Here is a 10,601-nt window from a genome sequence, read left to right as displayed (position 1 = left end):
AGTCTATGTGTAATGACCCGAGAGCACCCCCTAGTCGTTACCGACGTATTCGACCTGTCGGAGGTCTTATACAAGTCCTTAGCATTCGTCATAGCATTTATCATAGAAAAATAGCGGAAAATTTAAAACTTTTTCATAATATAACACAAGACTTAAAAAGTCACCTCATTTAAACCTTTAATACACAATCGGAGTACTACGTCTCAAGGTAGCCATCTTAAAACACGACTACAACACAAGAGGGACACAACCCTTACAATACAAAAGAAACTACTATCTAGTACATTGAACTTAAGGAAACTCTTTAACATAAAAATCCTTGAATCATTAAGGACACACCCAAACTTGGGAATAGTAAGCCAAGCTCTTCACTTCTAGGAAAGGCCTTTTAGCCACCACCACCTACACTTGGTGTAAAAGGATGAAGAAGAATGGTGTTAGTACAAGAATGCACTAAGTATGATAACCATACAAAAACATGCTTTTAAAAGGACATTTAGTTGGAAACCATGCATCATGCATTTTTAGAGAAACTTCAAGAACATTTATTACCATAGGAACAATATAAACTACATACATACTCATACACATGGAAACCATTCATAATAGCACATAGAGCCACTTATAACACTTTAGGCACATTCAATGCATACAATACATTACCTTCCTCTTTATCTTAACTCCTTTCCTCAAGCAACCCTTAGGGAATACTTGGTGCAATGTATCACCTTAAGGTTTCCAAGGGTGAACTTACATATAGCCTTCATCAATTCAACCACATATATTCATAGAGTCATAAGCACACCATAAGACATAATCTTCACATAGGAACCATCACCTAAAACAACCCCCAAGTCAGACTAGTGTAATGTTCAAGTAGCATACCATAATACTACTCACACCAAGTGTTCCTTGGAAGCCATCATAGACTAGGCACATCATATTCAACAAATCATAACATCTTCATTTAACATTAGACATAAGACCAACATACTTCACAGCATCATATAAGGACTCATTCATTTACTACGTCATTAGTCATAACTCATTTAGTTCATATCATAGGTAAACCACCCTCACAACCCCTTCACAAGCTCACTTGTGCAATGTACATATGGAGTCCCATACCCCCACATATACTAAGAAAACCCATAAGAAGTCATAAGTGTAATTCACATGCATAGTCATACTTCATATCTTGACATAAGTAAAGTCAACCTTAACATGCTTTCATATAAACATACATAGACCATAGTCTTTATTACATAAAGAGCCTAATCATAGCCTTCCTTAGAGTCCACTTGTGCAATGCATAAGTAGGGTCCATAGTCCTACCTACACTAAGTAACTCTTCAAGAAATCATGACTAGAGTTCATATTCTTATCTTAGTTCATTTCTTAACTTTCGGGAGACATTGCCATAACTGACATAGACCATGTGAGCTACATGGAATTCGGTGTTCTACTCCCACACCGAAAAGAGAGGGTACTACTTGCCAAGGTAGGACCTACATACATAATAGCTATGTAGTGGATCCACTAAGCTAAGACCTACGGGGGCACGTAGTTATGGAACAAGGAGATTGCTACTAGAAACCTTGACTTGCTAGGCGTGGAGGTTTCCATCCCATGAGACAACATCTATGTTAGGAACCCGGACTTGCTAAACGTGAAGGTTCTCTTGTTGGAAGACGGACTTGCTAAATGTGAAGCCCCCACTCTCATTTTTCATGTTCACTCGGTGCTAAGCTCCAACTCCCTTTTTAAACATCTTTAAGCCTTTATTTAACATTAGTTCATAAAATAGGCTTTAGGGACTTAATCCCTCATATCATATAGCTCAAAGGTTTCTAAGATGAGAATGACCTTTCATCATAGAACCTACATTATGTGAGAATGACCTTTCACATAGTCATACCATAGTCATAACATAGTCTAGTTTAGAGTACAATTGAGGAAACCTTTCAAGAGACTCACTTTCACTAGATTATCATAAACCTTATTCATTCATTCAAGTGTGTGTACATATGTGAGAAAGCCTTTCACATAAACACCTTTTTGCAACACATATTCATACCTTGGTAATCATACACTTTGCATGCATAATAAGATGTAAGGGTGCATATAAGAGTTAACCTTTCAATAGACACCATAACACATCATATTCATAGCTATACATGTAGAGTGTGTGTGTATATTTTGGTCCTCATAGTGACATAATAGCAACAACATTGATATTGAGTGCACTTCCCTTCAAGGGATCACAACACATTCACAATGTCCCCAACTCATGAGCAATTCACATATAAAGCCTTTAGGGATTCTAGACCACACACCCACACTTCATCATAATAGACAAGGATACATTCAACATTGAATAGGTACTCTTAACATGTATATGATCACACATTCATATAAAGGTCATATAGGTAGGGGTCATTCCACAATAGTACTGAACATAATCAATCATGTAGACCACACTTATCCCTAACATTATCATTCACATTATACTCCTCATCATCAACACACCTTAAACATCATGCTAGCATTGAGGATTTCATACATAACCTTTATAGCACAACTTCATAAACATATGCATCATAATCATCAATTCACTTCACATCTATTGCCTTCAAGGCCATGATCTCAACATGCATAGATAGACAAGAAGTAAACACCTCCACCATAAGTGGACCAAACCACACAACATCAATTCTCATACTATAGACTAGAAGTTAGGTCAACTTACCAATTCTCCAAGCCATGATCACTATGGATCAATCCTCAACAATTCTTAATCAATTGACATAGATAGCAATAGGAATCAACAATGTAATTCAATAACATAAACATAATATAAGTACAATTCTATAAACAAAGGGATCAACCCATAACTATGCCCATAAGGCCATAATTCTCAACTCATCAATATACCAACAATTCAACATGAATAAGTATAGATAATTATAGGAGACATCAATACAATCTAATCTAAACATAATTTCACCAATAGAGATCATATTCACAAAGACCCACATCATAGGCCAATTTTTTAGAATTTGGGGATCATGGGTTCTTCAAGAATTTCTTTGAAAATTATTTTAAAAACATTAATTCCACATTAATTCACCAATAGAATGATTTAGAAAATCGTTTGACAAGGGATCCATGTTTAGATTGAAAGTTGGGGATTTTGGTCTTTGAATCACTTTTGAAAATCTTTGATAGAACTCCTTGAATGAGAGGTTATTCAAGAATCAAGAGTTACCATACCTTAATTATTGAAGACCCATGAAATTGAAGAAGAAATCAGTTGAAAACCCATCTTCTAGCTTGAGCTTCATCAAGGTCTTCCATGAAGTTTTTTGAGAGAATCTATTTTTGAGAGGGAATGGTAAATTTGAATAATGGGGTCTAATTCTAGGTTTTGGGGTTTTAACCAACTTAAAATACCCTAAAATAGGTAGAATAACTGTTTATAATAATTCCCTAAAGTACCCAAACCACCCCTCACTTAGTGGGACCTTTTAAACAACTCAAACTTGAGTTTTATGTTCGCAGATTTCGTCGGGAAACAAGTTCGCAACACGGAGGTGTTCCCACAAGTTTCTAGAAATTAAATGCCGAAACAGTAGAGTCTACGACATGTCCGCGACGCGGACCAAACTTTTGGCCCTTGGTGGAGCTAGTCCGCGACGCGGACAGGCTTCCTCCATGAGCATTATCAATTTGCCTTGGCAGTTTGTTTTGCCAAGAGTTGGGGTCCTCCTCGTGGACCCATAGGGTGGTCCCGGGGAGTCGTACCCAAACGTTTTGACCCTAAAAACATTTATTAAGACACTAGGGTCACCTCCACTGATTTTAGACTCCAAACAACACATAAAAACATGGACAACATACTAGAACACACCTACACGTAAAAGACTAGTTTCTGAACGTCTTGGTCGTCCCTTGCGTTTGACTTCCAAACTCTTTAAAACTGACTAAAAAGGCTTCTTCATTATTTTAATAAGTTATTAATGCATAAAACCCATGTGAGGCTCTACTTTATTATACTTCATTTTGAGGGTTGTTACACTATGACATTATGTCTCAAACCATCTATAGCATAGAATTAAAACTATTTAATACAATCTTAGGGACACGGCCCTTACAAAATTCTAAAACATAAAAGAAAGACAAAAAGGACAAGTGGTCAAGCCCTTGAATACTATGAGGACTCACAAATCTTCTTCTTCTTGATCGACAAGAGTCCCAGCCACAAGGATAGCATCCAATATCTCCAAAGCCTACACTTATAGAAAATGTAGAAATATGGGTTAGCACAAAATGTACCAAGTATGGAAGCCATGCAAGAAAATCTTTTAACATGCATAAAAGGGACATTTTGTTTGAAACCATGCTATGCCACTTTTGAACATCATATTTGAAATAGTTGGAGAAGGTAGCTCATAAGACAAACCATGCACAATTCATCATAACATATAGAATATCATCATAATTACAAACATAGTCTCCAACACAACATAATGCATACTTCAATCTTCACAAGGCATAGTTCACATGCATAAGTACATAACAAGATCATATCGACATAATAAAACTATCACTTAAGCAACCCTAAGCTATACTTGTGCAATGCATAGATAGGATTCCATAATTCTATCTACACTAAGTACCACTCTTATGCCACCAACAACATACACATCTTATATTACCTTATTCATAGCCAACATACATAAGTAAGGGGTCATACATGTTCATATCCTATAACAAGTGAAGTCAACCTTATCATTCATACATACCTTTCATACATAACCCATATCACGCATACACAATTCATATACCTTCATAGTATAAGGAATCCACACCATAACCCCTTTATAAGTCTACTTGTGCAATGTATAAGTGAAGTCCCATACCCCCACTCACACTAAGTAAAGCTCATTAAGAAGTCATAAGTATAGTTCATGTTCATAATTCATATAAAGCATATATTCAACTCATAATCATCATATCATAAAAGAGACATATCATGCCCACTCTCAAAGCCTACTTGTGCAATGCACGAATGAAGTCACATACCCACATTCATACTAAGTAGAACCTCTTGAGGAAACATAGAGCATGCCCATGTTATTATCATAATTTATTTTCTTATCATTTAGGGATATTTAGCCTTAACCGACATAGACCATGTGAGCTACATGGAATCTGTTGTCTTACCCCCACATCGAAAGAGGTGTCATACTTGCCTAAGGTAGAACATACATAATAGCTTATAGGTGGATCCACTAGCTATATACCTATGTGGGCATATAGTTATGGGGTAATGAGATTGCTACTAGAAACCCAGACTTTCTAACGTAAAAGGTTTCCATTTCATGAGATAACATACAATGGGAAGCTAGACTTTCTAACGTAAAAGCTTCCATCTCACTTTCATAGCCTCTCGGTGCTAAGCATAATTCCCTTTAACATTCATATTAAGTCTTTACTTAAGTTCATGGTCATAAGAGAATGCACTAGGCACTCAAACCAACATATCATAATAGCTCATAGATTCATTAAGAATGTCCTTTCACTTTAGAATCATCAACATGTGAGTAAACCTTTCACATTATATTCGTAGTGTGTTCATGAGAATAGCCTTTCATTCAACACAACAATACTACCATAGTCATAACATATCATACATAGTCATATCATATCGTACATAGTCATATCATATCATACACAATAATTAAACACCTCCACCTTTCAAGTGGATCAACATGATCATGAGCATTTCATGCATAATAGTATGTAAAGGTGCAAAAGAGAACTAACCTTTCAATCAACACCATCATCATAGACACTTCATTTTCAAGTGTTCATAAGCATGTACATAATACCATGTCGCGTCCCATTTTCTCAAAACACGGACTTTCCATTCGGATACACGACCTAACAACTCTTTTGGAATTTGGGCAGTCGCCATCTAATGAATTATGGTAAGTTAGGGCACCTATCTAACCTAACTAATCTAACTAAGGGAACCAGAGATCAAGGTAAGGGTTCAAGTTACCTCGAGGGGAAGGGGTTAAGCACCCCTCGAGGTCCACAAATATGGGTCCCGGACGTATTTCATGCAATTTATATGGGGTTACAAGTAGCAACTAAGGTCACTTCATTTATTTGTTATTTAATTTAAACATGCTTGCTAGGTGATAACTATGATTAAACAATTAAGGTCAATTTAGTTATTTTAGTTAATTAGTTAAGCATGCAAAACTAGGTGATATAACAACAATAAATAAACATTTAAACAAAAAAAAAACAATTAATGAGAAGAGGAGCGAGGAGACAGAAATTGCACAATTAGATAGGCGCAACAATTTTTATTTTTTCTATTTAAACTACCCCGAATAATTATAATTATTATAAACATATAAAAGGGAGAGGGAAGGGAGACTCTAAAAAAATGACAACTTTACGAATCAGAGCTCGGCTTCTATATAGGGACAGACAAAACAAATGTTTGTCATTTACGGCTCGAGGCAATGTCATCATCTCCGTAGGGCCTAAACTACCCCTACCCCCACCTTCCGCATGCAGTTCGTCTTAAAAGGTGCCTAGCGTCCCCACTTAAGATCCAAGAGGCATTGGACTACTATTAGGGAGGTTTTACACTAAAAATAAAACATAAGCTCCTAGTTAGGCCCTCCTAGACAACAAGCAAAACACATTGGACAGCACTTAGCACATAATGTCTCATGTTGGCCTCTAAGTTTTATTAATCATGCTAGCAAACACAAGTAAAGTGAAGGTCGCATGCAAAGTATGTGACATACAAACATAAATATATGTAGACAAACAATGTAACAGTTTATTTTATGAATTTCAAAGGGGCAGAAAATTATTAAGTGCAGGAAAGTATTAACTGATTTTAAATGAGTGGCAATACAGTGATATATGATGCAGAAGTTAATATTTAGAGCAGATATGAATTAGGGAAATATGTGTTTAAAGTAGCAGATGTAGAAATTAATTATCAGTTGATTTTAAATTACAGAACGAGTGGTTACAATACAGAATTGATTATGTCGAGCAGATTAATATGCAGAAAAAGCATTATTGATTATTTTTCTTTTAAGTGGTAGTACTTAATGCATCACAAAATAGTGGCACAATGCATAACAAAATGTAGTTTAGTTATTTAACATGCTGGAGATTAATTGATTTATTCCAAGTGACCAGAAAATTAATGCAAATGCAGAATTAGTGGAACAGTGAATAGAATTGTGTAGCAGATTTATTTCAATTATTTAACATGCTGAAAAATTATTTATTTAATCTTATAAGCATGGTTTCTAAGCGGATTAACATGCTGACAGAAAAATTAACCCAACTACTGACATGCTGCAATTATATTAACTTAAATGAATTAGAACTTGATTAATTGACAAGATTATGTTATTAAAACCTGCTGAGATTATCTGAACTGATTAAATAGCATCATTTTATTAGTCAAGTCCTATAGGCATGATTTCTAAGTGATAGGACATGCTAAAAATTATTAACATACAAGGAATTGTTAACATCTGAGTAATTAACATGCTAAAATTATTTGAACCTGATTTTAACATGCAAAAGCTTTTAGAGTCTAATTAATTTAAAACTGATTAACATGCTAAAAGCTGCTTAATATGATTAATTAAACATGCTGAAAATATAACTGATTATAGACATGGATCTCCACATAAAATGGCATAAATATTATCATATGAACACGTTCCAGATTTAGTAAAGATTGAATTAATTTAATGCACGCCGACTGATTTCTGATTTCAAAAAGAACAAAGTTATAGACAGACAAATGCTTGATTTTGACCTATTATTTTAGGTAATAATAACTTATTTCCGATTTTTTTTATGTGGTTAGTGGATATAGACAGATTATATTTAACAATCACAAGTAGTAAAATAAACAATTAGCACATATTCCCACCTCCCCATTAGACGATCCCCAAAATAATTCATATATAAAGAGTTAGAGAGTTATACAAATATTACAAACCAAAATAAATAAAAAATACGAATTCAAAATACAGAAATTAAGTAATATCGTCTCATGGCGACTCTTCAACTTGACCTTCACGTTCAAACCTAGAGATCATAGCATAATAATAATTGATAGATAGAAACATAAAAGCTATTCACGGCAAACACACGAATTTCACCAAGTCATATAAAATCACACATCGGAATGAAGGATAAGGAAACTAACCCAGATACTTCCTTTTATTTATTTCAACCATGCATAGTACGAACAAATGCAAAAAAAAATAAGATTAAACTAATGAAAGGAACTAACTAGTTATGCAGAACTATTTATCCGCAATGAAGACCCAATTTGATTCGATACTAGACCCGAACACAGCAAAACCAAGTAAAGCAGCACTTAGAATGTTTACCGGAATCTTAATTTCTTTTAAAGAGTAGAGAGCAATATATTTTTTTAGTATTCAAGTATGAGCAATCCTAGAGGTGTAGAGGTGAGAGTCTTATTTATATAGTAGAAGAGGGGCACATATAAGGGAAATAAATATTTTAAGGAATCAATTAATATAAGATTTTCCTTATTTCAAAGGAGAGCCAAATCAGATTTTAATTAATTTCTTATTTTACCAAATAAAAGCAAAATCTGCCCGCTTTAGCTAAGGTAACTACACTCAATCGATCAAAAAAATCAATTTTAAACAATGTTATATTTAGGAAGGAAATAATCAACTAGAGCAACAAAGAAAGAGGAAAAAGTAATCAATTAAGGGCAATCATCACATCCATGTCGATCACTATCAGAAAATGGACAACTAATCCTGTTAACTAAGGAAATAATCACAATTAGATCAAATCTCCTATCAAGAACCACTAAATTAGCTTGAAGAATCACTAAAAGAGGGAAATAAGCAAGCACAAACCTCTAATTTTAAGCAAAAATTTAATACAAATTTAATCACATATCGCATTAATATGAATACTTCAACAGTATAACAATTTGAAGCATGTTGTAATCCACTCCAAAGGACTAAACTATAATGGTGTATCACGGATTCAAGAAAACACGTAGCATATGTTTAAGATGAGAAAATTTCACATATAATATTGATTTTAACAAGTGAAGCATACATTGAAATCAGTCACACTAAAGAATTTATTAAAATGAGATTTAAATAAAAAGAGAACAGACCTGAACGGATCTGTTGAGATCCGTCTTAAAACCAACCAAAATATCGAGCTCTGAGTAAACTCCATTATCATATTTCATGTTGCTTGTTTGCTGAGTCGCTGGCCGGAGCTATCGTTCTCATGGAGTTTCGCTGGTTGATGTTGTTGTTGTCATCCTCGTCGGAGTTACTACTAGCTCGAAAGAAAACGGAGAACGGAGGGAAACGGATCAGCGCCGACTGCTGGTTGTTCTCGCCGGTAGCTGCTGCCTTCGCGAGGAACTCTCGCCAATCGGAGGTTGTCCTCCTCGCTGGCTGTTGTTTGCTATCTCGCCGGTTGCTGGTTGTTGTTGTTGGTGTTCATGTCGTCTCCATAGTGCTGCTGTCGCTCTCGCCTGGTTGCTCGCCGGTGGAGCTTGCTGCTCCATCGATCTCGCTGGAGAAGAGGAGAGTGGAGGGGCGGCGGCTGTATGGAGAGAGAGGAGAAGAAGAGATAGGGTTTGGGTTTTTTTAGGTTTAAAATAGGAAAGAAAGGGGAGTTGATCTTAACCATTGGATTAGGATTAGATGAGCGGCTAGGATTCGATCAGGATTTAATTTAAGGATGGACGGATGGGATGAGAGTTGGAATGGATTTGGAATGGGACCACAAGAATCCTTAGTTAGAATGGGATTCCAACTCAGCACCTTTTGAGTGAGATTTTGAGAAGAGTTGCTCTTTGGAGAGCACAGTACGATGAAAGTTGTAAGCTGTGTTCGGGGGGGAGTTATTGTCTATCGTTGGCCTCTATGGTAGAATCAGTCGGGGGACCTGAGAGGCGGTGGTTTACCCTACGGCGGATGTCAGCGGTTCGAGTCCGCTTATCTCCAACTCATTGCAATAAAATTGGCTAGAATTGAAAATGAAAGGGTGGTTATAATTGCAATACAAATTGGAATTGAATAGGCTAGAATTGAAAGAAATTAGAAGCAAATAGGCTACAATTTAAATGATTTTGAGGAAAATTAAAGAAATGCTATCCAATTAAAATACTACAAAATATTATAATTAAAATTACTTAAATTTTTTAAAACATTTGAATTATTTCGGGTTTTACTAATAATTTTAAAAATATTTTAATAGTATTTACAATCATTTTTATAAAGCATGCATACTAAATATATAATTTTTAGACAAAATCGATTAAAATTTTAAACTCGACATATTTTTAAAAATACGTATTTAATCGAATAGCATTTCCGAAATTGCTAAAGGTCGGTCAAAATTGGGTGTCAACATACCACAATCACACATATTGCATTTAAGGGTCACATTGAGTCAACACATCTAGCATTCAACATATATAACATAGATACAACCATGACTCAAGTAATCCATTCATTTAATGCATA

The 10,601-nt window shown here is 35.1% G+C and overlaps 1 long non-coding RNA gene across 1 annotated transcript; it reads right to left on the bottom strand.

Moving 5' to 3' along the window:
• Positions 1-342: 342 nt before the first annotated feature.
• Positions 343-9,680, bottom strand: LOC125848505 (uncharacterized). The gene is made up of 3 exons (XR_007444527.1): positions 9,233-9,680; positions 4,225-4,289; positions 343-402 (listed from the first exon to the last, which is right to left on the bottom strand). It is a non-coding gene; the product is annotated as an uncharacterized LOC125848505 (long non-coding RNA).
• Positions 9,681-10,601: the final 921 nt, after the last annotated feature.

The sequence above is a fragment of the Solanum stenotomum genome, chromosome 12, assembly GCF_019186545.1.
Source record: "Solanum stenotomum isolate F172 chromosome 12, ASM1918654v1, whole genome shotgun sequence".
Taxonomy (NCBI): domain Eukaryota; kingdom Viridiplantae; phylum Streptophyta; class Magnoliopsida; order Solanales; family Solanaceae; genus Solanum; species Solanum stenotomum.
The sequence above is the reverse complement of the archived record's forward strand: the minus strand, read 5'-3'. Positions and strand labels throughout refer to the sequence as shown.